The sequence below is a fragment of the Lipotes vexillifer genome, unplaced genomic scaffold (assembly GCF_000442215.2).
Source record: "Lipotes vexillifer unplaced genomic scaffold, Lipotes_vexillifer_v1.1 scaffold47, whole genome shotgun sequence".
NCBI lineage: Eukaryota > Metazoa > Chordata > Mammalia > Artiodactyla > Lipotidae > Lipotes > Lipotes vexillifer.
Window position 1 is genome coordinate 2,645,604 of NW_006791298.1, and position 21,752 is coordinate 2,667,355.

The following is a 21,752-nucleotide window of genomic DNA, read 5'->3' on the forward strand; positions in this document are numbered from 1 at the left end:
GGCATGTGGGATCCTCCCGGACCGGGGCACGAACCTGCATCCCCTGCATTGGCAGGCAGACTCTCAACCACTGCACCACCAGGGAAGCCCCATTATATTCTATTTTAAAGCAGTTCGTGTAAGAAAGACATAGACAGTTGGGTTAAGAATCTAGCCTGTGGAAACAAACTGAAAGTATACAGCAATAAAATAACAGGATAAAAAGGGGGGCTGGGGAGGCTGCCAAGCTACAGTAAGTCAAAAGATCTATGTGCTTCTGCAGCCCAGAGTGAGAACCCACTAAGACTGACAGAGGATAGAGACCACAGGAAAAAATATTTACACTTAAAGGTCAATATTTCCAAAATGCATCACCTGATTGGAACATGGGACTACCTCTGTACACACTGAGCAGAGACTGGCCCCAAGCTGGGTGGCAAAGACCTTGAGTTAGCATCCTACCCTAATTATTCAATAACTATTTTCTTAATAATGCAACTGCTGTTTTTTAAAGGGACAACATATCTGAGAGCTCTTGTGTCCCTTTAATAGGCTTTATTTTTGTTGTTGAATAGTTCTATTTCATTGCTAAAGTGAAACTGTAATTCAGTTTAAATGCTGTATTACAGGCAAGCTGCTTACAATGTATGGTCTCAGGAATTTTTGGAAACTTGTCTTTAGGTATTATTGGCCCAAAATAATAGCCTGGAGTTTTGTCCTCTGGATGTAAAATACAAATAAAACTTCCTGTGACTTGACAACTTATAAAAGTTAACTATGCCACAAAACACGTGGGGGAAAAAAGGCTCTGAAATCTTTTCCTAGCTCTGGAATAGGAAAACCAGAGGAGACTGTAAGAATCCAGAAAGTATAAGACTATTATCAGGATAAGGTCATGATTTCTAATTTAAAAGAAAAGTGACAAACCACGGACTGGGAGAAAATCCTTACAAAAGACACTCTGTTAATAACAGATTTAAAAACTGTTATCCAAAATATACAAAAAACTCTTAAAACTCCATAGTAAGGAAACAATCTGATTAAAAAATTAGCCAAAGACCTTAACAGACCTCTCCCCAAGGAAGATGTATAGATAGTAAATAAGTAAATGAAAAGATGCTCCATATCATATGTCTTCAGGGAAATGCAACTTAAAACAAAAATGAGTCACCACTACACACCCTTTGGAATGTCCCAAACCCAGAATGCTGGCAACACCAAACGGTGGCGAAAATGTAGAGCAACAAGAACTCTCATTCTTTGCTGGTGGGAAAGTGAAACGGTACAGCAACTTTGGCAGACAGTTTGGCAGTTTCTTACAAAACTAAACGTACTCTTACCATACAATCTAGCAATTATACTCCTTGGTATTTACCCAAAGAAGTTGAAAATATACGTCCACACAAAAACCTATACTGTTTATAGCGGCTTTATTCATAATTGTCAGAACCTGGAAGCAACCAAGATGTCCTTCAGTCGGTAAATGATAAATAAACTGCGGTACATCCAGACAATGGAATATTATTCAGCACTAAAAAGAAATGAGTTATCAAGCCATGAAAAGAGATAGACAAACCTAAAATGCATATTAGTAAGTGAAAGAAGCCAATCTGAAAAAGCTACATAGTGTATAATTCTAACTACATGATATTCTGGAAAAGGCAAAACTATGGAGACAATAAAAAGATTAGTGGTTGCCGGGGTTACGGGGAAGGGAGAGGTGAGTCGGTGGAGCACAGAGGATTTTTAGGTAGTGAAACTGTTCTGTGTGGTACTATAATGGTAGATACATGTCGTTATACATTTGTTAAAAGCCGTAGAATGTACAACACCAAGAGTGAACCTTAATGTAAATTATGGACTTCGGGTGATAAAGAAGTGTCAGTGTAGCTTCATCAGTTGTGGTGGAGGAGACTGTGCATTTTGGGGGACAGTGGGTACATGGGAACCTTCTGGAATTTCCACTCAATTTTGCTGTGAACCTAAAACTGTCCTAAAAAAATTTTTAAAAAGAAAGTGGATATGTATATGTACGTGCGTGCACACGTGTATACGTGTCTAATCATTATCATCATCTTTTTCTTTTACGAGACTATTACTCTAATGTAGAGACAAAACTGTGAAATTGGATCAAGTTTATCCTTGGGGTTTCCCAGGCTCTACTTGGAGTCGGCTTTCCCCATGCTGGAATGCTGGGGCTTCTCCATCACATTCTAAGCACTGTGTTGAAATCATGGGGTCGTGGTGAACCAGTCCTGGCCCTCTTGAAGTTTAGTGTTCAAAGAAGAGGGGGTGGAGGCAGTAAACAAGTAACTGCAGTAACTACACAGATGATGATTGAATTGTGGTGAGTGCTCTGAAAGCAAAAAAACATGGGGCTCAAACCTAGTCAGCAGAGTCAGGGAAGGCTTCCCTGAAGAAGAAATTTAATCTGCAACCGTAAGGTTGCTTAGGAGTTAGGTAGGGCAAGGTGTATTCTCTGGTTGTTGGGAGGGAGGGGGGTGATGGAGGGAAGCTGGGCTAGGAAACACCAAGTGGGAAGGCACTGAGGGAAGAGGGCCTTGGGGCATGTGGGGAAACTGGAAGGTCCAGATGACTGCAGCACTAAAGCATGAGAAGGAGTGAGGAGAGATGCAGCTGGAGAGATGGGCGGGGGGCAGAGTGTGTTTAAACTACCCTAACAGCAAGGGCCAGCCACCGAAAGATTTTGGTGAATGATGGTGTCACAGAAGAATGATGGTGTCTTATCTTTCATTTTATTTCCAGAACCTAGTTCAGTGCTTAAAACATCATGGGTGGTTCAATAAACATTTGAGAAAGGAAAGATGGGGAGAAAAGTGAGGAAGAGATGAGCACACTTATTCACTCAATTATGTATTATGTAATAACTGGAATTCCAGTGGCCTGAAATTGGCGATGCACCCACTCAAATAATTCATTTTCTGAGCAAAATCATCACTGCTATTGACATCACCATCATCTGTTATTATTCAAAGAATCATTTTCTCCTGAAAGAATAACACAGTATATGTTATTAGAAATTTTTATTGTAATTTCAAATCAGAACATTCTTTTCTCAATTTTCTGTGTCTGAGATTTGGGGGTCACTTTATTTCCTTGTTGCCATATCTGAAAATTTATGTGTACCTCCTGGTGAGAGATATAAAACTCAACAGCAGCTCTACTACTAGTGATGAGAGGTATTCATTTTTATTTGTAGCCATTGCTCTTTAATGACCTACTAACTTTAGCACTTTCTCTAGTCTAGACAAAGGAATATTGATTTTCCTCTTTTTTTTTTTCCTGCTAGTGAAATCTTCTTGCTAAAGGAGTGACTCAGCTAACCTGGCTATTTTGGCATTTTTTCCCCCGGTTCAGCTGGGATTCTATATGAATATATAGAAATTCTAAGAATTTCTTTATATGCTATCCCAAAGGTAATTTACTTCTGTTGAGAGTATAAGAGAAGTCCCTTATGCTGTTTTGTGTAATGGCCTCTTTGGAGAGACAGAAAATATAATCAAGTCTCATTTAACTGAGGAGAAAATACCTCCTCAAGTTAAGAGACCTGGGGGTGGAGGTGGGGTAAGAAGAGGTGGCTGTATTTACAAATTGAATAAAGGGAACACAATTAGAATGCAGATGTTTTTAGGATCCTGGGCAAATATGAAAAGGGGAAAAAGGAAGCAGGACAGCAAGCGGACTGGGCCTTGGATGGCTCTCACCGTCAAGAGCACAGGCTCCCGGTGGCGTGGAGCTGGGCACCCCACCAAACCATGGGCAACACTTCCTCATGTATTCCCAGAATCCAGGCATGTCTGCCCTATGGTACATGATCAGTAAGTGTGTGTTGAATGAAATGGATGGAAGAAAGGATGAGTGGATAAATGACTAAATAAACAAAACCAAACCAATACCTTTTGGCCGTTACATATTAGAAAGGGGACAAATAATCACCATCTCAAAATTACTTGATCATTGTGCCAGGGTGTAGTCAGCAGGACAGGGCAGGATGTACCAGAACCTGTGTGTACGGGGGCCGAGAAGGGAATATGAAAGGAGGTGGGAGTGTCGCAACAATACTTTAGGTCAGGAGTCACAAACTACTGCCAGTGAGGCAGGTACCTTTTTTCAAATGAAGTTGTGTTCGAACACAGGGACACCCAACACTCTATGTGCTGTTGATGGCTGCTTTCGGCTATGATGGCAGAGTTGAGTAGTTGCAACAGAGACCGTATGACCACAAGCCTAAAATATTTACTATCTAGACCTTTACCCCAAAAGTCTGCCTACAGCTGCCCTAGGTCAAAGGCAGAAAGGGATCAAATCCAAGGAGATCTCAGCAGGCAGGGTCTGGAGTCTGGGAGTCTCAAGAGAGGCAGAAGCATGCCGCCGAGTCTCAGACACAGAAAACGTTAAAATTGGAAAGAACTCAGAGTTCACTGGACCAACCTTCTCAGCTTTAGAAGAAAAGACTTTGGCTCAGAGAGGGAAACAACTTGCTCAAGGTCCCACAGTCAGTTAGTGGAAGAGCCAGGACTAGCAGAGATCAGGTGGGCCACCAGGTGTGGACAGTAACCAGATGCTGCTCAGACACCTAGGGTCAGTCTGTGTCATGACAGACTCACTGTGGCAGAGACAATCCCTGGGGTCACCTCACATCTTGGGGCTCAGCGACACATGACTGTTTTTCTTCTTTAAGAAAAAGGCAACATCTGGGTAAGAAGGGAAGGGGTGACTTCTTTCTCTTATTCTCTTTTTGCCCTCTGGATTTATGGTCAATGTTCTCATCAGCTATGTGAGGGTCAATGCCACTCAACTCAAAATCAACTTTGCAAGAAACCTGGGGAAGCTTAGAAGTACCTGGCAGTTGGGTGTCATTTTTTTTTAACCTAACCAAGAAGCCTACTGGTGGAGCAGTTTGACAGGCTCCCATGGAGCATTCTGTCAATTGTTAATGCCTACTCCCAAGGCAATTCCAAAACGGAACAACCTGGGCAAATAATTAAATAAAGACAAATTCCTACCAGGCTTGGAGCCACCCCAATGCAACACACATTGAAGAAAAACAAGTTTCTCAAACTCCAGAGAAGCTCGAAGCTCTGAAAGGTGAAAGAAATCTCAGAAGCGTAGAGGAAGGCTTCACTCATCATGGTTCAGAAAAATATTCCTCTGCGGTGTGAGCCCACCAAACATCGCTGGCTAAACAAACAGACTCCTTGCCAACAACTCTCAGGGCACAGAAGAGTTCACTGAAGAACTGGATTGTTTCCTGCAGCCACGGAGGGTCAGCCTCCATGCTCAGGAAATGGTGGCCATGGAAGGGGCAGAGGAGCCATACAGCCAGTCCCTCTTTGTGAGGGTGAAGGAACTAAGACCTAGAGAGGCGCATCTATTGCAGGCAGTCATAAAGCAGGGGCAGTTTCAGAACTGTGCCCTTTCCCAACACACTACACATAAGAAGGCCTGCCATGGTGGCTAGCACATAGTAAGCACCCACTACATGTCTGTGGAATGAATGAGTAAATGACTGAATAAATTCAACAAATGTACTCTCTGAATGCATTAATATCTCTGGACACAGTTTTAGACTCTCGGGATATGGTGTTGACCAAGACTGACAAGGACCATGCCTTCATAGAGCTCACATGTATGTGTGTATGTGTGTGTGTGTGTGTGTGTGTGTGTGTGTGTGTGTGTGTGTGCATGTAACTGTGTGATAGTAATAGGGCAGTGGGGGTGATATATGTTGGGATGTAGAGGAATAATCATAACATCACAACATTCTGCACTCTTCCAATGACATATTTTTTATGGCTCCCAGTGACAGTCCTCAGCTCAGGGTGGCAATGCCGGTTCCCTTCCAAAAGTTTCTCTGCGGTCCTGGAGGCTCTGGCTTTTCTTTTCTTTTCTTTTTCTTTGCAGTCCAAAAGTTTATATTCCTAACCTACACAGCCTCAGTCATGGAATTATCCCATTATTTTTCTTTGAATTTTTACTTTTTTTTTAAACAACTTTATTGGAGTATAATTACTTTATAATGATGTGTTAGTTTCTGCTTTATAACAAAGTGAATCAGCTATACATATACATATAACTCCATATCTCCTCCCTCTTGCGTCTCCCTCCCTCCCACCCTCCCTATCCCACCCCTCTAGGTGGTCACAAAGCACTGAGCTGATCTCCCTGTACTATGTGGCTCCTTCCCACTACCTAGCTATTTTACATTTGGTAGTGTATATATGTCCATGCCACGCTCTCACTTCGTCCCAGCTTACCCTTCCCAATTCCCCTGTCCTCAGGTCCATTCTCTACATCTGCATGTCTATTCCTGTCCTGCCCCTAGGCAGGACAAAAAACCATTTTTTGTTGTTGTTTTTTTTTTAGATTCCATATATATGTGTTAGCATACGGTATTTGTTTTTCTCTTTCTGACTTACTTCACTCTGTGTGATAGTCTCTAGGTCCATCCACCTCACTACATATGACTCAATTTCGTATCCTTTTATGGCTGAGTAATATTACATTGTATATATGTGCCACATCTTCTTTATCCACTCATCTTTTGATGGACATTTAGGTTGCTTCCATATCCTGGCTATTGTAAATCGAGCTGCAATGAACATTGTAGTACATGAGTATTCGTGAATTATGGTTTTCTCAGGGTATATGCCCAGTAGTCAGGTTGCTGGGTCGTACGGTAGTTCCATTCTTCATTTTTTAAGGAACCTCCCTACTGTTCACCATAATGGCTGTATCAATTTACATTCCCACCAACAGTGCAATAGGGTTCCCTTTTCTCCACACCCTCTCCAGCATTTATTGTTTGTAGAGTTTTTTGATGATGGCCATTCTGACTGGTGTGAGGTATTACCTCATTGTAGTTTCAAGTGTATTTCTCTAATGATTAGTAATGTTGAGCAGCCTTTCATGTGTTTGTTGGCAATCTGTATATCATCTCTGGAGAAATGTCTGTTTATGTCTTCTGCCCATTTTGGATTGGTTTATTTGTTTTTTTTTTATATTGCGCTGCATGAGCTGCTTGTATATTTTAGAGATTAATCCTTTGTCAGTTGGTCCGTTTGCAAAGATTTTCTCCCATTCTGAGGGCTGTCTTTTCGTCTTGTTTATGGTTTCCTTTGCTGTACAAAAGCTTTTAAGTTTCACTAGGCCCCATTTGTTTATTTTTGTTTTTATTTCCATTTCTCTAGGAGGTGGGTCAAAAAGGATCTTGCTGTGATTTATGTCATAGAGTGTTCTGCCTATGTTTTCCTCTAAGAGTTCGATAGTGTCTGGCCTTACATTTAGGTCTTTAATCCATTTTGAGTTTATTTCTGTGTATGGTGTTAGGGAGTGTTCTAATTTCATTCTTTTACATGCAGCTATCCAGTTTTCCCAGCACCACTTATTGAAGAGGCTGTCTTTTCTCCATTGTATATTCTTGCCTCCTTTATCAAAGGTAAGGTGACCATATGTGCGTGGGTTTAACTCTGGGCTTTCTATCTTGATCCATTGATCTATATTTCTGTTTTTGTGCCAGTCCCATACTGTCTTGATTACTGTAGCTTTGTAGTATAGTCTGAAGTCAGGGGGCCTGAGTCTTCCACCTCCGTTTTTCTTTCCCAAGATTGCTTTGGCTATTTGGGATCTTTTGTGTTTCCATACAAATTGTGCAATTTTTTGTTCTAGTCCTGTGAAAAATGCCATTGGTGGCTTGATAGGGATTGCATTGAATCTGTAGATTGCTTTGGGTAGTAGAGTCATTTTCGCAATGTTGATTCTTCCAGTCAAAGAACATATATCTCTCCATCTGTTTATATCATCTTTAACTTCTTTCATCAGTGTCTTATAGCTTTCTGCATACAGGTCTTTTGTCTCCTTAGGTAGGTTTAGCCCTAAGTATTTTATTCTTTTTGTTGCAATGGTTAATGGGAGTTTCCTTAATTTCTCTTTCAGATTTTCTGTCGTTACTGTATAGGAATGCAAGAGATTTCTGTGCATTAATTTTTTATCCTGATACTTTACCAAATTCACTGATCAGCTCTAGTAGTGTTCTGGTAACATCTTTAGGATTCTCTATGTATAGTATCATGTCATCTTCAAACAGTGGCAGTTTTACTTCCTCTTTTCCAGTTTGGATTCCTTTTATTTCTTTTTCTTCTCTGATTGATGTGGATAAAACTTCCAAAACTATGTTGAACAATAGTGGTGAGAGTGGGCAACCTTGTCTTGTTCCTGATCATAGAGGAAATGGTTTCAGTTTTTCACCATTGAGAACAATGTTGGCTGTGGATTTGTCATATATGGCCTTTATTATGTTGAGGTAGGTTCCCTCTGTGCCCACTTTCTAGAGAGTTTTTATCATAAATTGGTGTTGAAATTTGTCAAAAGCTTTTCTGCATCTGTTGAGATGATCATATGGTTTTTATTCTTCAATTTGTTAATATGGTATATCACATTGATTGATTTGTGTACATTGAAGAATGCTTGCATTCCTGGGATAAACCCCACTTGATCATGGTATATGATCTTTTTAATGTACTGTTGCATTCTGTTTGCTAGTATTCTGTTGAGGATTTTTGCATCTATGTTCATCAGTGATATTGGCCTGTAGTTTTCTTTTTTTGTGACATCTTTGTCTGGTTTTGGTATCAGGGTGATGGTGGCCTCATTGAATGAGTTTGAGAGTGTCCCTCCTCCTGCTATATTTTGGAACGTTTGAGAAGGATAGGTGTTAGCTCTTCTCTAAATGTTTGATAGAATTCGCCTGTGAAGCCTTCTGGTCCTGGGCTTTTGTGTTTTGGAAGATTTATTTTTAATTATATTTTTTTTAATTAATAAATTAATTTAATTTTTATATTTAGCTGTATTGGGTTTTTGTTGCTGCACATGGGCTTTCTCTAGTTGCAGTGAGGGGGGCTCTCTTGGTTGTGATGCATGGGCTTCTCATTACGGTGGTTTCTACTGTTATGGAGCATGGGCTCTAGGGCCCACAGGCTTCAGTAGCTGTGGCACGCGGACTTCAGTAGTTGCGGCTCCTGAGCTCTAGAGCACAGGCTCAGTGTTTGTGGAGCACGGGCTTAGTTGCTCTGTGGCATGTGTGATCCTCCTGGACCAGGGCTTGAACCTGTATCCCTTGCATTGCCAGGCAGGTTTTTAACCACTGCGCCACAAGGGAAGCCCTGTTGGAAGATTTTAAATCACAGTTTCAGTGCTTGTGATTGTTCTGTTTATATTTTCTGTTTCTTCCTGGTTCAGTCTGAGAAGGTTGTGCTTTTCTAAGAATTTGCCCATATCTTCCAGGTTGTCCATATTATTGGCAAATAGTTGCTTGTAGTAATCTCCAATGATCCTTTGTATTTCTGCAGTGTCAATTGTTAATTTTCCTTTTTCATTTCTAATTCTATTGATTTGAGTGTTCTCCCTTTTTTTCTTGATGAGTCTGGCTAATGGTTTATCAATTTTGTTTATCTTCTCAAAGAACCAGCTTTTAGTTTTATTGATCTTTGCAATTGTTTCCTTCATTTCTTTTTCATTTATTTCTGATCTGATCTTTATGATTTCTTTCATTCTGCTAACTTTGGGTTTTTTGTTCTTCTTTCTCTAATTGCTTTAGGGGTAAGTTTAGGTTCTTTATTTGAATTTTTTTCTTGTTTCTTGAGGTAGGATTGTATTGTTATAAACTTCCCTGTTAGAACTGCTTTTGCTGTATCCCATAGGTTTTGGGTCATTGTGTTTTCATTGTCATTTGTTTCTAGGTATTTTTCAATTTCCTCTTTCATTTCTTCAGTGATCTCTTGGTTATTTAGTAGCGTACTCTTTAGCCTCCATGTGTTACTATATTTTACAGTTTTTTTTCCTGTAATTGATATCTTGCCTCATAGCGTTGAGGTCAGAAAAGATGCTTGATACGATTTCAATTTTCCTAAATTTACCAAGGCTTGATTTGTGATCCAAGATATCATCTATCCTGGAGAATGTTCCATGAGCACTTGAGAAGAAAGTGTATTCTGTTGTTTTTGGATGGAAAGTCCTATAAATATTAATTAAGTCCATCTTGTCTAATGTGCCATTTAAAGTTTGTGTTTCCTTATTTATTTTCATTTTGGATTATTGTCCACTGGTGAAATTGGGGTGTTAAGTTCCCCTAGAATGATTGTGCTACTGTCGATTTCCCCTTCTATGGCTGTTAACATTTTCCTTATGTATTGAGGTGCTCCTATGTTGGGTGCATAAATATTTACAATTCTTATATCTTCTTCTTGGATTGAACCCTTGATCATTATGTAGTGTCCTTCTTTGTCTCTTGTAATAGTCCTTATTTTAAAGTCTATTTTGTCTGATATGAGAATTGCTACTCCAGCTTTCATTTGATTTCCATTTGCATGGAATATCTTTTTGCATCCCCTCACTTTGAGTGTGTATGTGTCCCTAGGTCTGAAGTGGGTCTCTTGTAGACAACATATATACGGGTCTTGTGTTTGTATCCATTCAGTCAGTCTATGTCTTTTGGTGGGAGCGTTTAATCCATTTACCTTTAAGGTAATTATTGATATGTATGTTCCTATTACCATTTTCTTAATTGTTTTGGGTTTGTTATTGTAGGTCTTTTCCTTCTCTTGTGTTTCCTGCCTAGAGAAGTTCCTTTAGCATTTGTTGTAAAGCTGGTTTGGTGGTGCTGAATTCTCTTAGCTTTTGCTTGTGTATAAAGCTTTGAACTTCTCCATCGAATCTGAATGAGATCCTTGCTTGGTAGAGTAATCTTGGTTGTAGGTTTTTCCCTTTCATCACTTTAAATATGTCCTGTCACTCTCTTCTGGCTGGCAGAGTTTCTGCTGAAAGTTCAGCTGTTAACCTTATGGGGATTCCCTTTTATGTTATTTGTTGCTTTTCCCTTGCTGCTTTTTTTTTTTTTTTTTTTGCGGTACACAGGCATCTCACTGTTGTGGTCTCTGCCGTTACGGAGCACAGGCTCAGTGGCCATGGCTCACGGGCCCAGCCGCTCCATGGCATGGGGGGGTCTTCCTGGACTGGCGCACGAACCCACGTCCCCTGCATCAGCAGGCGGACTCTCAACCACTGCGCCACCAGGGAAGCCCCCATTGATGCTTTTAATATTTTTTCTTTGAATTTAATTTTTGATAGCTTGAGTAATAGGTGTCTTGCCTTGTGTCTACTTGGATTTATCCTGTATGGGACTCTCTGCACTTCCTGGACTTGATTGACTATTTCCTTTCCCTTGTTAGGGAAGTTTTCAACTATAATCTCTTCAAATATTTTCTCAGACCCTTTCTTTTTCTGTTCTTCCTCTGGGACCCCTATAATTCGAATGTTGGTGCATCTGATGTTGTCCCAGAGGACAATTCCCGTCCTCAATTCTCTTCATGTTTTTTCTTTATTCTGCTCTGCAGTAGTTATTTCCACTATTTTCTCTTCCAGGTCACTTATCTGTTCTCCTGCCTCAGTTATTCTGCTATTGATTCCTTCTAGAGAATTTTAAATTTCATTTATTGTGTTGTTCATCATTGTTTGTTTGCTCTTTAGTTGTTCTAGGTCCTTGTTAAACATTTCTTGTATTTTCTCCATTCTATTTCCAAGATTTTGGATCACGTTTACTATCATTACTCTGAATTATTTTTCAGGTAGACTGCCTATGTCCTCTTCATTTGTTTGGTCTGGTGGGTTTTCACCTTGCTCTTTCATCTGCTGTGTGTTTCTGTCTTCTGATTTTGCTTAACTTATTGTGTTTGGGGGTCTCCTTTTCTCAGGCTGCATGTTCGTAGTTCCCGTGGTTTTCGTGTCTGTCCCCAGTGGCTGAGTTTGGTTCAGTGGGTTGTGTAGGCTTCCTGGTGGAGGGGACTGGTGCCTGTGTTCTGGTGGATGAGGCTGGACCTTGTCTTTCTGGTGGGCAGGACCGCGTCCGGTGGTGTGTTTTGGGGTGTCTGTGACCATATGATTTTAGCCAGCCTCTCTGCTAATGGGTGGGGTTGTGTTCCTGTCTACTAGTTGTTTGGCGAAGGGTGTCCAGCATTGGAACTTGCTTGCCGTTGGGTGGAGCTGGGTCTTGCTATTGAGTTGGAGATCTCTGGAATAGGTCTCGCTGATTGATATTACGTGGGGCCAGGAGGTCTCTGGTAGTCCAGTGTCCTGAACTTGGCTCTCCCACCTCAGAGCCTCAGGCCTGACCCCAGGCTGCAGCACTAAGTCTCTGTCAGTCACACAGCTCAGAAAAAAAGGGAGAATAAGAAAAGAAAAAAAACAAAAATTAAAAAAAATAATAAATAAAAAATTATTATCCTAAAAAAATAATTTTACAAAAAGAAGAGAGCAACCAAACCAATAAACAAATCCACCAATGATAACAAGCTGTAAAAATTAAACTAAGATAGACATAAATATCAGAAAAAAATCTGTCGCAGAAAGCAAACCCAAGGCTACAGTTGTTCCTAAAGTTCACCACCTCAGTTTTGGGACTATTCGTTGTCTATTCAGGTATTCCACAGATGCAGGGTACATCAAGTTGATTGTGGAGATCTAATCCGCTGATCCTGAGGCTGCTGGGAGAGATTTCCCTTTCTCTTCTTTGTTCGCACAGTTCCTGGGGTTCATCTTTGGTTTTGGCCCCGCCTCTGCATATAGGTCGTCCTCAGGCATATGTTTCCTGCCCAGACAGGAGGGGGTTAAAGCAGCGGCTGATTAGTGGGCTCTGGCTCACTCAGGCCGGGGGGAGGGAGGGGCAGGATGTGGGGCGAGCCTGCGGTGGCAGAGGCCAGTGTGACGTTGCACCAGCCTGAGGCGCACCGTGCGTTCTTCCGGGGAAGTTGTCCCTGCGACCCTGGCAGTGGAGGGCTGCACAGCCTCCCTGGAGGGGAGGTGTGGACAGTGACCTGTGCTTGCACACAGGCTTCTTGGTGGCTGCAGCAGCAGCCTTAGCATTTCATGCCCATCTCTGGGGTATGCGCTGATAGCCATGGCTCGCGCCAGTCTCTGGAGCTCGTTTAGGCGGTGCTCCGAATCCCCTCTCCTTGCGCTCCCCAAAACAATGGTCTCTTGCCTCTTAGGCGGGTCCAGACTTTTACCCGGACTCCCTCCCGGCTAGCCGTGTTGCACTAGGCCCCTTCAGGCTGTGTTCACGCAGTCAACCCCAGTCCTCTCCCTGGGATCTAAGCTCCGAAGCCCGAACCTCAGCTCCCAGCCCCCACCCGTCCCGGTGGGTGAGCAAAGCCTCTCAGGCTGGTGAGTGCCGGTCGGCAGCGATCCTCTGTGCGGGAATCTCTCCACTTTGCCCTCCGCACCCCCGTTGCTGTGCTGTCCTCCGCGGCTCTGAGGTTCCCCGACCATCCACCCCTCGTTTCTGCCAGTGAAGAGGCTTCCTAGTGTTTGGAATCTTTTCCTCCTTCGCAACTCCCTCCCAGCGGTGCAGGTCCCTTCCGTATTCTTTTGTCTCTTTTTCTTTCTTTTTCCTTTTGCCCTACCCAGGTACATGGGGATTTTCTTGCCTTCTGGGAAGTCTAAAACTAAAAAGAGAACTACCATATGACCCAGCAATTCCACTCCTGGGTATATATCTGAAAACAAAAACAAAAAACAAAAACACTAATTTGAGAGAAAGCCCGCGTGCAGCAATGAAGACCCAACACAGCTAAAAATAAAATAAATTAATTTTTTTAAAAACCCACTAATTTAAAAAGATACATGCACCCCAATGTTCTTAGTAGCATTATTTACAATTACTAAGCTATGGAAGCAACCTAAGTGTCCATCAATAGATGAATGGATAAAGAAGATGTGGTATATATACACAATGGAATACTACTCAAGTAGTAGTATTAAAAAAGAACAAAATTTTGCCATTTGCAGCAACGTGGATGGACTTGAAGGGCATTATGCTAAGCGAAATAAGTCAGACAGAGAGACAAATACTGTAAGATATTACTTAGATGTGGAATCTAAAAAATAAAAGAAACTAGGGAATATAACAAAAAAGAAGCAGACTCATAGATATAGAGAACAAATTATTGGTTACCAGTGGGGAGAGGAAGCGGGGAGAGGAAATAAGGGGTATGGATTAAGAGATACAAACTACTAGGTGTAAAATAAGCTACAAAGATACATTGTACAACATGGAGAATATAGCCAATATTTTATAATAATATAAGTGGAGTATAACCTTTAAATTGTGAATCACTGTCCAAGATTGAGAGTTTGGCCCATGCCAGATAGGGGCTTGTAATAGGAATATACTTTAACAATAAAAGCATAAAACATATTTCTTGAATACTTGAGTTTGGGAGCAAGGTTCATAACTCCTAGAGGTTGTTAAAAGATAAACTGAGGCATATTAAACATTTTAGGAGTTTATTTATCTGAGCAAATATCAGTTTAAATCAGGTGGCACCAAAGTGGAAGTGGCTTAGAACATCCCACCAACAGGAGCTGGGGAAAGAAAACATGGAAGCAAAGTAAGGAAATTATTGATTGGTTATAGCTTGAAGCCTAGTTGGCTGTTTGTGATTGGGTGTCCTTAGGTTTCAATTACATACCCTTGAGGAAAGCACAGCCTTAGATTTTGGTTTGCTTGTGCAGGCTGCTATGGCATTAGTCTAACGGCCTCCTTGTTTAATTAATCTAACATGGTCAAATATTGAAGTCATTGCCACAAACTGGAGAAGCATCTTAGACCACACGTTCATGAGAAGGATAAGAGGATAGACCCCAATGAAGTGGCTCATGGAACAGCAAAAGTGGGTTAATAATGAGGATAATATTCCTTCATTTTGAAGCACATTGAATTTCAAGGCACTTTTGATTTGTTACCTAATTTGGTTGTCGACCTTGTGAGATGATAGAGGCAGATATTATTATCATCTGTCTTTTACAAATGAGGACACTGAGAACAAAAACCAAAAAGCTGTGACTTGGCCAAAACTATCCAATATACCAGTGCAGGTTTTTCTCAACCTCACCACCACTGACATTTTGGGCTGGATAATTCTTTGTTGAGGGGACCTGTCGTGTGCACTGGAGGATATTTGGCAGTCTCCCTGGTCTCTACCCACTAGATGCCAGTAACACCCCCAATAGTGACAACCAAAAATGTCTCCAGATATTGCCAAATATTCAGTGGGGAGCAAAATCCCCCTCACACCCCACCTTCACCCACCTCCCCTGGTTGAGAATCACTGAACTAAAACAAGGGTCAAGGCTTATCGCGGTGTCCTGACTCCTAGCTCTGAGTACATAGAAGTCCAGAGCTCCTCCGACATTAGCCAAGTCCAGCCCGCCATAGCAGCAACGTGCCTGAAACCGCTTTAAACTGTTCTCACGGCATTTTAGTGCTGAAAGTGACCTTGGCATTCATCTCTCCCCTTTCAATTTACATGTGAGAAAACTGAGCTTCATAAAATTTTAGTTATTTTTCTAAGAACACGAAGCTGGTGTGTGGAGGAGCTGGCCCTTGAACCTGGGTATCCTTTGTCAAAGTCAGGATTTGACCTGCTACCTCTTCAATGCCCAGAGCTGACATTGGTTCAGAAATACTCCAGAGCAGCCTTGGGAAGAAAAGCAGCATAATTCCCAGCCAGCTGTCCTGCTATAAAAGGATATCTTTAGCAAAATGGGGGAAAATCAGCATTCAGCTCAATTGAAAATACGTCTGGCATTAATTCATTGTTAATTGACCAGGATGAGTAAAAAGATGGCTACTTCCAAGGCTTCTCTAATGGAACTATTAGTGAATTTTCAGGTCAACTAACTCCTGTCACTACCTGACAAGGGAAATGGCAATCATTTGCCAGTGTTAGCAAGGCTCTCGCTGCTCTTGAAAACTGGAATCAGTCATCCTGGGTTGTCAAGTTCCTTGTCTTGAGTCCGTGTGTAATTCTTCACCCTACACTCCTCCACCCAGATACCCTTAACTTCACTTGAATGGTGTCAGGTTTGCCCAAAATGTGCATAATTTTTGCCCCTTCAAAGAGCTTCTTTAGAAATCTGGTTTGATCCCTCTCACAATGCTTTAGTTTAGTAAGGATTACTACCTACCACTCCCATTGATCAACGCAGAAGTTGAAGCTCAGGTAGTTACTTGACTTGCCAAAGTTTTCATAGATAGTAAATAGCTAGGCACGATTTCACATCAGGGGTCCAGCAACAAGTCCCATGCCATTACTTCTTTTTCTTTTTTTACATCTTTATTGGAGTATAATTGCTTTACAATGGTGTGTTAGTTTCTGCTGTATAACAAAGTGAATAAGCTATACATATGTGTATATCCCCATATCCTCTCCCTCTTACCTCTCCCTCCCACCCTCCCTATCCCACCCCTCTAGGTGGTCACAAAGCATGGAGCTGATCTCCCTGTGCTATGCAGCTGCTTCCCACTAGCTAACTATTTTACGTTTGGTAGTGTATATATGTCTATGCCACTCTCTCACTTCATCTCAGCTTACCCTTCCCACTCCCCGTGTCCTCAAGTCCATTCTCTACGTCTGCATCTTGATTCCTGTCCTGCCCCTAGGGTCATCAGAACCACTTGTTTTTTATTTTTAGATTCCATATATATGTGTTAGCATATGGCATTTGTTTTTCTCATTCTGACTTACTTCACTCTGTATGACAGACTCTAGCTCCATCCACCTCACTACAAATAACTCAATTTTGTTTCTTTTTATGGCTGAGTAATATTCCATTGTATATATGTGTCACATCTTCTTTATCCATTCATCTGCTGATGGACACTTATGTTGCTTCCATGTTCTGCCTATTGTAAATAGAACTGCAATGAACATTGTGGTACATGACTCTTCTTGAATTATGGTTTTCTCAGGGTATATGCCCAGTAGTGGGATTGCTGGGTCATATGGTAGTTCTATTTTTAGTTTTTTAAGGAACCTTCATACTGTTCTCCATAGTCACTATATCAATTTACATTCCCACCAACAGTGCAAGAGGGTTCCCTTTTCTCCACACCCTCTCCAGCATTTATTGTTTGTAGATTTTTTGTTGATGGCCATTCTGACAGGTGTAAGGTGATACCTCACTGTAGTTTCGATTTGCATTTCTCTAATGATTAGTGATATTGAGCATCCTTTCATGTGTTTGTTGCATGCCATTACTTATTGGTGGCTTTCTTCTGCTCCATCATCTGCACCGTCTCCCTTCATGTTGCTTGCTTTTCTCTCTTTCTTTCCCGATGACACTCTTTTTTTTGGTAAACATTTTTCCTTCTTTCAAAGTCTAAAGGAATGGAGAGTTGGGATATTTGGATAAAGGGGAAACCATTTCAGTTACTATAAGTAACTGTAGTTTTCTCATTTAACAAATATTTATTGGCATTTACTTTTAGGAACTCTGCTAGTGCTGGGGATGCTGATTCATAAGCTAGAGCCCCAAGTCCTCAGCATGACTTTCAAGATGCACCATAATTTGATCCTGACCTACCAGCCCCATCCTGAGTCACCTCTTCAATACCCATCCTAACAAGTCAAGCACCTTCACACTCTCTCGTTTCTCTCTGCTTTTGCATTTGCTGTTTTCTCTGTCTGAAGTGCCCTCTCCCTCCACTATCTGGTGAACTCCTATTCTTTTTTTTTTTTGCTGGCCTGTCACTGTTGTGGCCTCTCCCGTTGCAGAGCACAGGCTCCGGACGTGCAGGCTCCGCGGCAAGTGGGATCTTCCCAGACCGGGGCACGAACCCGTGCCCCCTGCATCGGCAGGCGGACTCTCAACCACTGCGCCACCAGGGAAGCCCTGAACTCCTATTCTTACATTAAGGCCCTTTCAGGTGTTACTTCCTCTATAAAATCTTCACTGCTTTTCATGGCAAAGCTGGTCAATCACACCTCTTTTTGCTATGATGATTGTTTCATACCTCTGCTGTAAAGTGTTCATACTTTATCATAATTATTTACAATCATGTCTGACTCACGTGCATGAACCTTGAAGGCAGTGATCATGGCTTACTTGAGGGAGTATTCCCTAGTCCAGTACATGATGGGTGACTGATATACATTAATTGACTAAACTCAATCCTGAATCAGAGAGAAAGGCAAAAGGCACAGAAAATCTGTAGCTCAGTGTTATTTAAAACAAAATATCATATGATATCACTTATATGTGAAATCTAAAAAAAGTGATGCAAATGAACTTATTTAGAAAACAGAAACAGACTCACAGACATAGAAAACAAACTTATGGTTACCAAAGGGGAAAGGTGGGGGAGGAGGGATAAATTAGGGATTTGGGATTAACATATACACACTACTATATATAAAATAGATAAGCAACAAGGACCTACTGTATAGCACAGGGAACTATACTCAATATTCTGTAATAACCCATATGGGAAAAGAATATGTATATGTATAACTGAATCACTTTGCTGTACACCTGAAACTAGCACAACATTGTAAATCAACTATACTTCAATAAAAATCAATCAATAAAATAAAACAATGAACTTATAACTAATTAGTTACCATTAGACACAGGGCTCAAACTTGTTACTGGTCCTTTATCTTTCATTAGTGGACACATCTCCTTTTAACTTAACAAGCCCTTTAGAGCAACTGCTTCTATGCTTGTCTTGAGTGGATTCCAGGGAAGAAAAATGCAATCGATAATACCAATCACATTCGTCCCATCACTGCTGACCTTCAGCAGAGTGTTCACCACCAAAGCAAAGCAGGGAATTAAAGCAATTCTCCAAGCACCCCAATAAACTTGGATTTCATAGCCCGTAGCCAATGTTTATGGAATATTTACATAATAATGGAAACATTGTATAACAATTCTCAAAGCACTGTTACAAATGATATTCCTCTCAACAATCATGAAACGTCAGTTACCCTCACTTTACAGATGGTAAAACTGAGGCCCAGAAATGTGTCCAAAGTTGCTAAGCTAGTAAGCAGTAGAATCAAGATTTAAGATACAGGTCTTCTGACTCCGAATCCCATGTTCTTCCCACTATGCCCTGCTGTTCTTTGAGGATAAAACATTTTTTTGTTGTTTATCCTTGTGTCTTCCATAGCATCCAGGATAGTGCAATGTGCTTGTTGCATGGATGTATTTTGATATACAAGTTTAAAAATTCCTCTGTCTCATACCCTGAGAAAACCAAAATTCAAAAAGAGTCATGTACCAAAATGTTCATTGCAGCTCTATTTACAATAGCCCGGAGATGGAAACAACCTAAGAGCCCATGATCGAATGAAGGGATAAAGAAGAGGGGGCACATATATACAATGGAATATTACTCAGCCATAAAAAGAAACGAAATTGAGCTATTTGTAATGAGGTGGATAGACCTAGAGTCTGTCATACAGAGTGAAGTAAGTCAGAAAGAGAAAGACAAATACCATATGCTAACACATATATATGGAATTTAAGGGAAAAAAATGTCATGAAGAACCTAGGAGTAAGACAGGAATAAAGACGCAGACCTACTGGAGAACGGACATGAGGATATGGGGAGGGGGGAGGGTGAGCTGTGACAAAGCGAGAGAGAGGCATGGACATATATACATTAACAAACGTAAGGTAGATAGCTAGTGGGAAGCAGCCGCATAGCACAGGGATATCAGCTCGGTGCTTTGTGACTGCCTGGAGGTGGTGGGATAGGGAGGGTGGGAGGGAGGGAGTCACAAGAGAGAAGAGATATGGGAACATATGTATATGTATAACTGATTCACTTTGTTATAAAGCAGAAACTAACACACCATTGTAAAGCAATTACACCCCAATAAAGATGTTAAAAAAAAATTCCTCTGTCTCATCTATGTTTAATATGTTCATTTATTCATCTACTTTTATCCACCCCATTCATATCAAATTTGTGCATTCTTACCATTGCCTGCCATTGTGCTCAGTGCTAAAACTTCAAAGATAAATAACACAGTTATCTTTGTGTCTCCAGCACCTAGCACAATACCTGGCACATAGGAGGTGGTTAACAAATCCTTTTGCATAAATAAATGATCTGTAGCAAGCTGGGGACCTAATATACATGACTGAAGTAACAATGAACTGTGTTCTCCTTTCTTTCACCTAATCTTCACATCAATCTACTATCTTTTTTTGCATAAGAGAACATTGAATATCAGTGGAATTTAATACCTCTGCCACAGTAGTATTTGGATTTAAACCTGGGTTTTATACTTAAAATACTAAGTGGATGCACCTTCTAGAAGCAGCTGGGTTGTAATAAGAAGAGTCTAGATCTGGAGTCACAAGACCTGCGTGAGTCCCACCCCTGCCACGTACTAGCTGTATGGCCTTGGGGGAGTCACTTAGCCTCTAGGACTCAGTGTTCTCCATATATAATGAGAAAAACAATACCTACCCTGCTGACCACACAGGGATAGTGTGAGGACAGTGAATAAGTACAAGGATAAGTGTGAGAAGGACTCATCCAAGGCTTTGACTTAGGCCTCCTTCTGAAAGGGCTTTGGCTTAGCTGGCTTGTCCCTCCTGAGTCCCAGGACAGTGCCTTCTGACATCACCTGGATGGGTAATTGTCAACAGGTAACTATTGACTCTTCACATGAGAACATGTTAATTATATTTATTCAACTTTAGGAAATGTGTGTGTGTGTGTGCATGCCTGTACATTTGAATGTGTGCAGTAGAAAGAGAGTGAGTTTGGAGGTCAGACAGCTGCCTTTAAATCAGTCCTACATTCATTAGCTGTATAACTTTGGACAAGTTATTGTCACACTAAACCTCAGTTTCCTAATCTGTAAGATGCAGATGATAGGTTGTTATGAGAGTGAAATAAGACTAAATGCTTCTAGGATGATCCTAACTTGTTGCTCAACAAATAGTAGTTTTTGCTATCATCAATATTATAATCTACAAATAATATGCATTCTGGTTTTGGTAATGACGCTGATGCCTCCTCGGTAGAAAACTACCCCGTTCAGATCTCCATTTTGTCATTGTTGTTGCACATTCCCTTCTAATTCTCTTTTCTGTCCCATATAGGTGAGATTTGAAAATGTGGTCTCCTGGGTGCTAGATCTTTAAAATTATTTCAGAGAATATCAGATTATAATTTTTCCAGGTTAAGAGTTTAAATCTTTATCAGTTTTGTTCTGTAATTCTAAATCTTGCAGTTGCCAGTTTACAATTCTTTAATTTTTGTCAGTAAGGAAAATCTTCTAGAGTAAAAAACTACTCCAAAAGAATATGACCCACCACCCCAAAGTTATCACCTCTAAGTTACTTTTTGTGGCCCTATTAGACAACTCCCCATGGCAAGAGCATTCTGGGATTTTATCTTTATATGACTATAATGGGCTACTCAATATTACATTAACTGCAAAGTGCTACACGAATGTTAGTTTTTAATGTTAGCTATAGAAATATTAATATTTGATGGTTATTAAGTTATAGATAAACACTAGGAGGTTTAATATTTTACAAATCCTTGTCAAAGGCCACTGAACATCCTCGAAGTTTACATAGTCTTGTTCACAGATAAAATAGAAAAAAGGAACCTCTGAGATTTGCATTCCATCTTGCCTATCACTACTGTATAGAATAATCTTCCTTCCATTATGTCTTCTCACTACTCAAAAATATTCCATGTACACTACTGCCCTGGGATCATCCAAACTCATTGTTCTGGGAGAGCTTTCAAGGCTTTTCCCAGTATTCCTCCCCAACCCTATTTCCTGCTACTTACTTCTCTCCTCCTCCTTCCACCCCATGTGAATCTTTGGCTCCAATGAGCTGCCATATTCACTGGTCATAAATTATTCCATGTACATTCC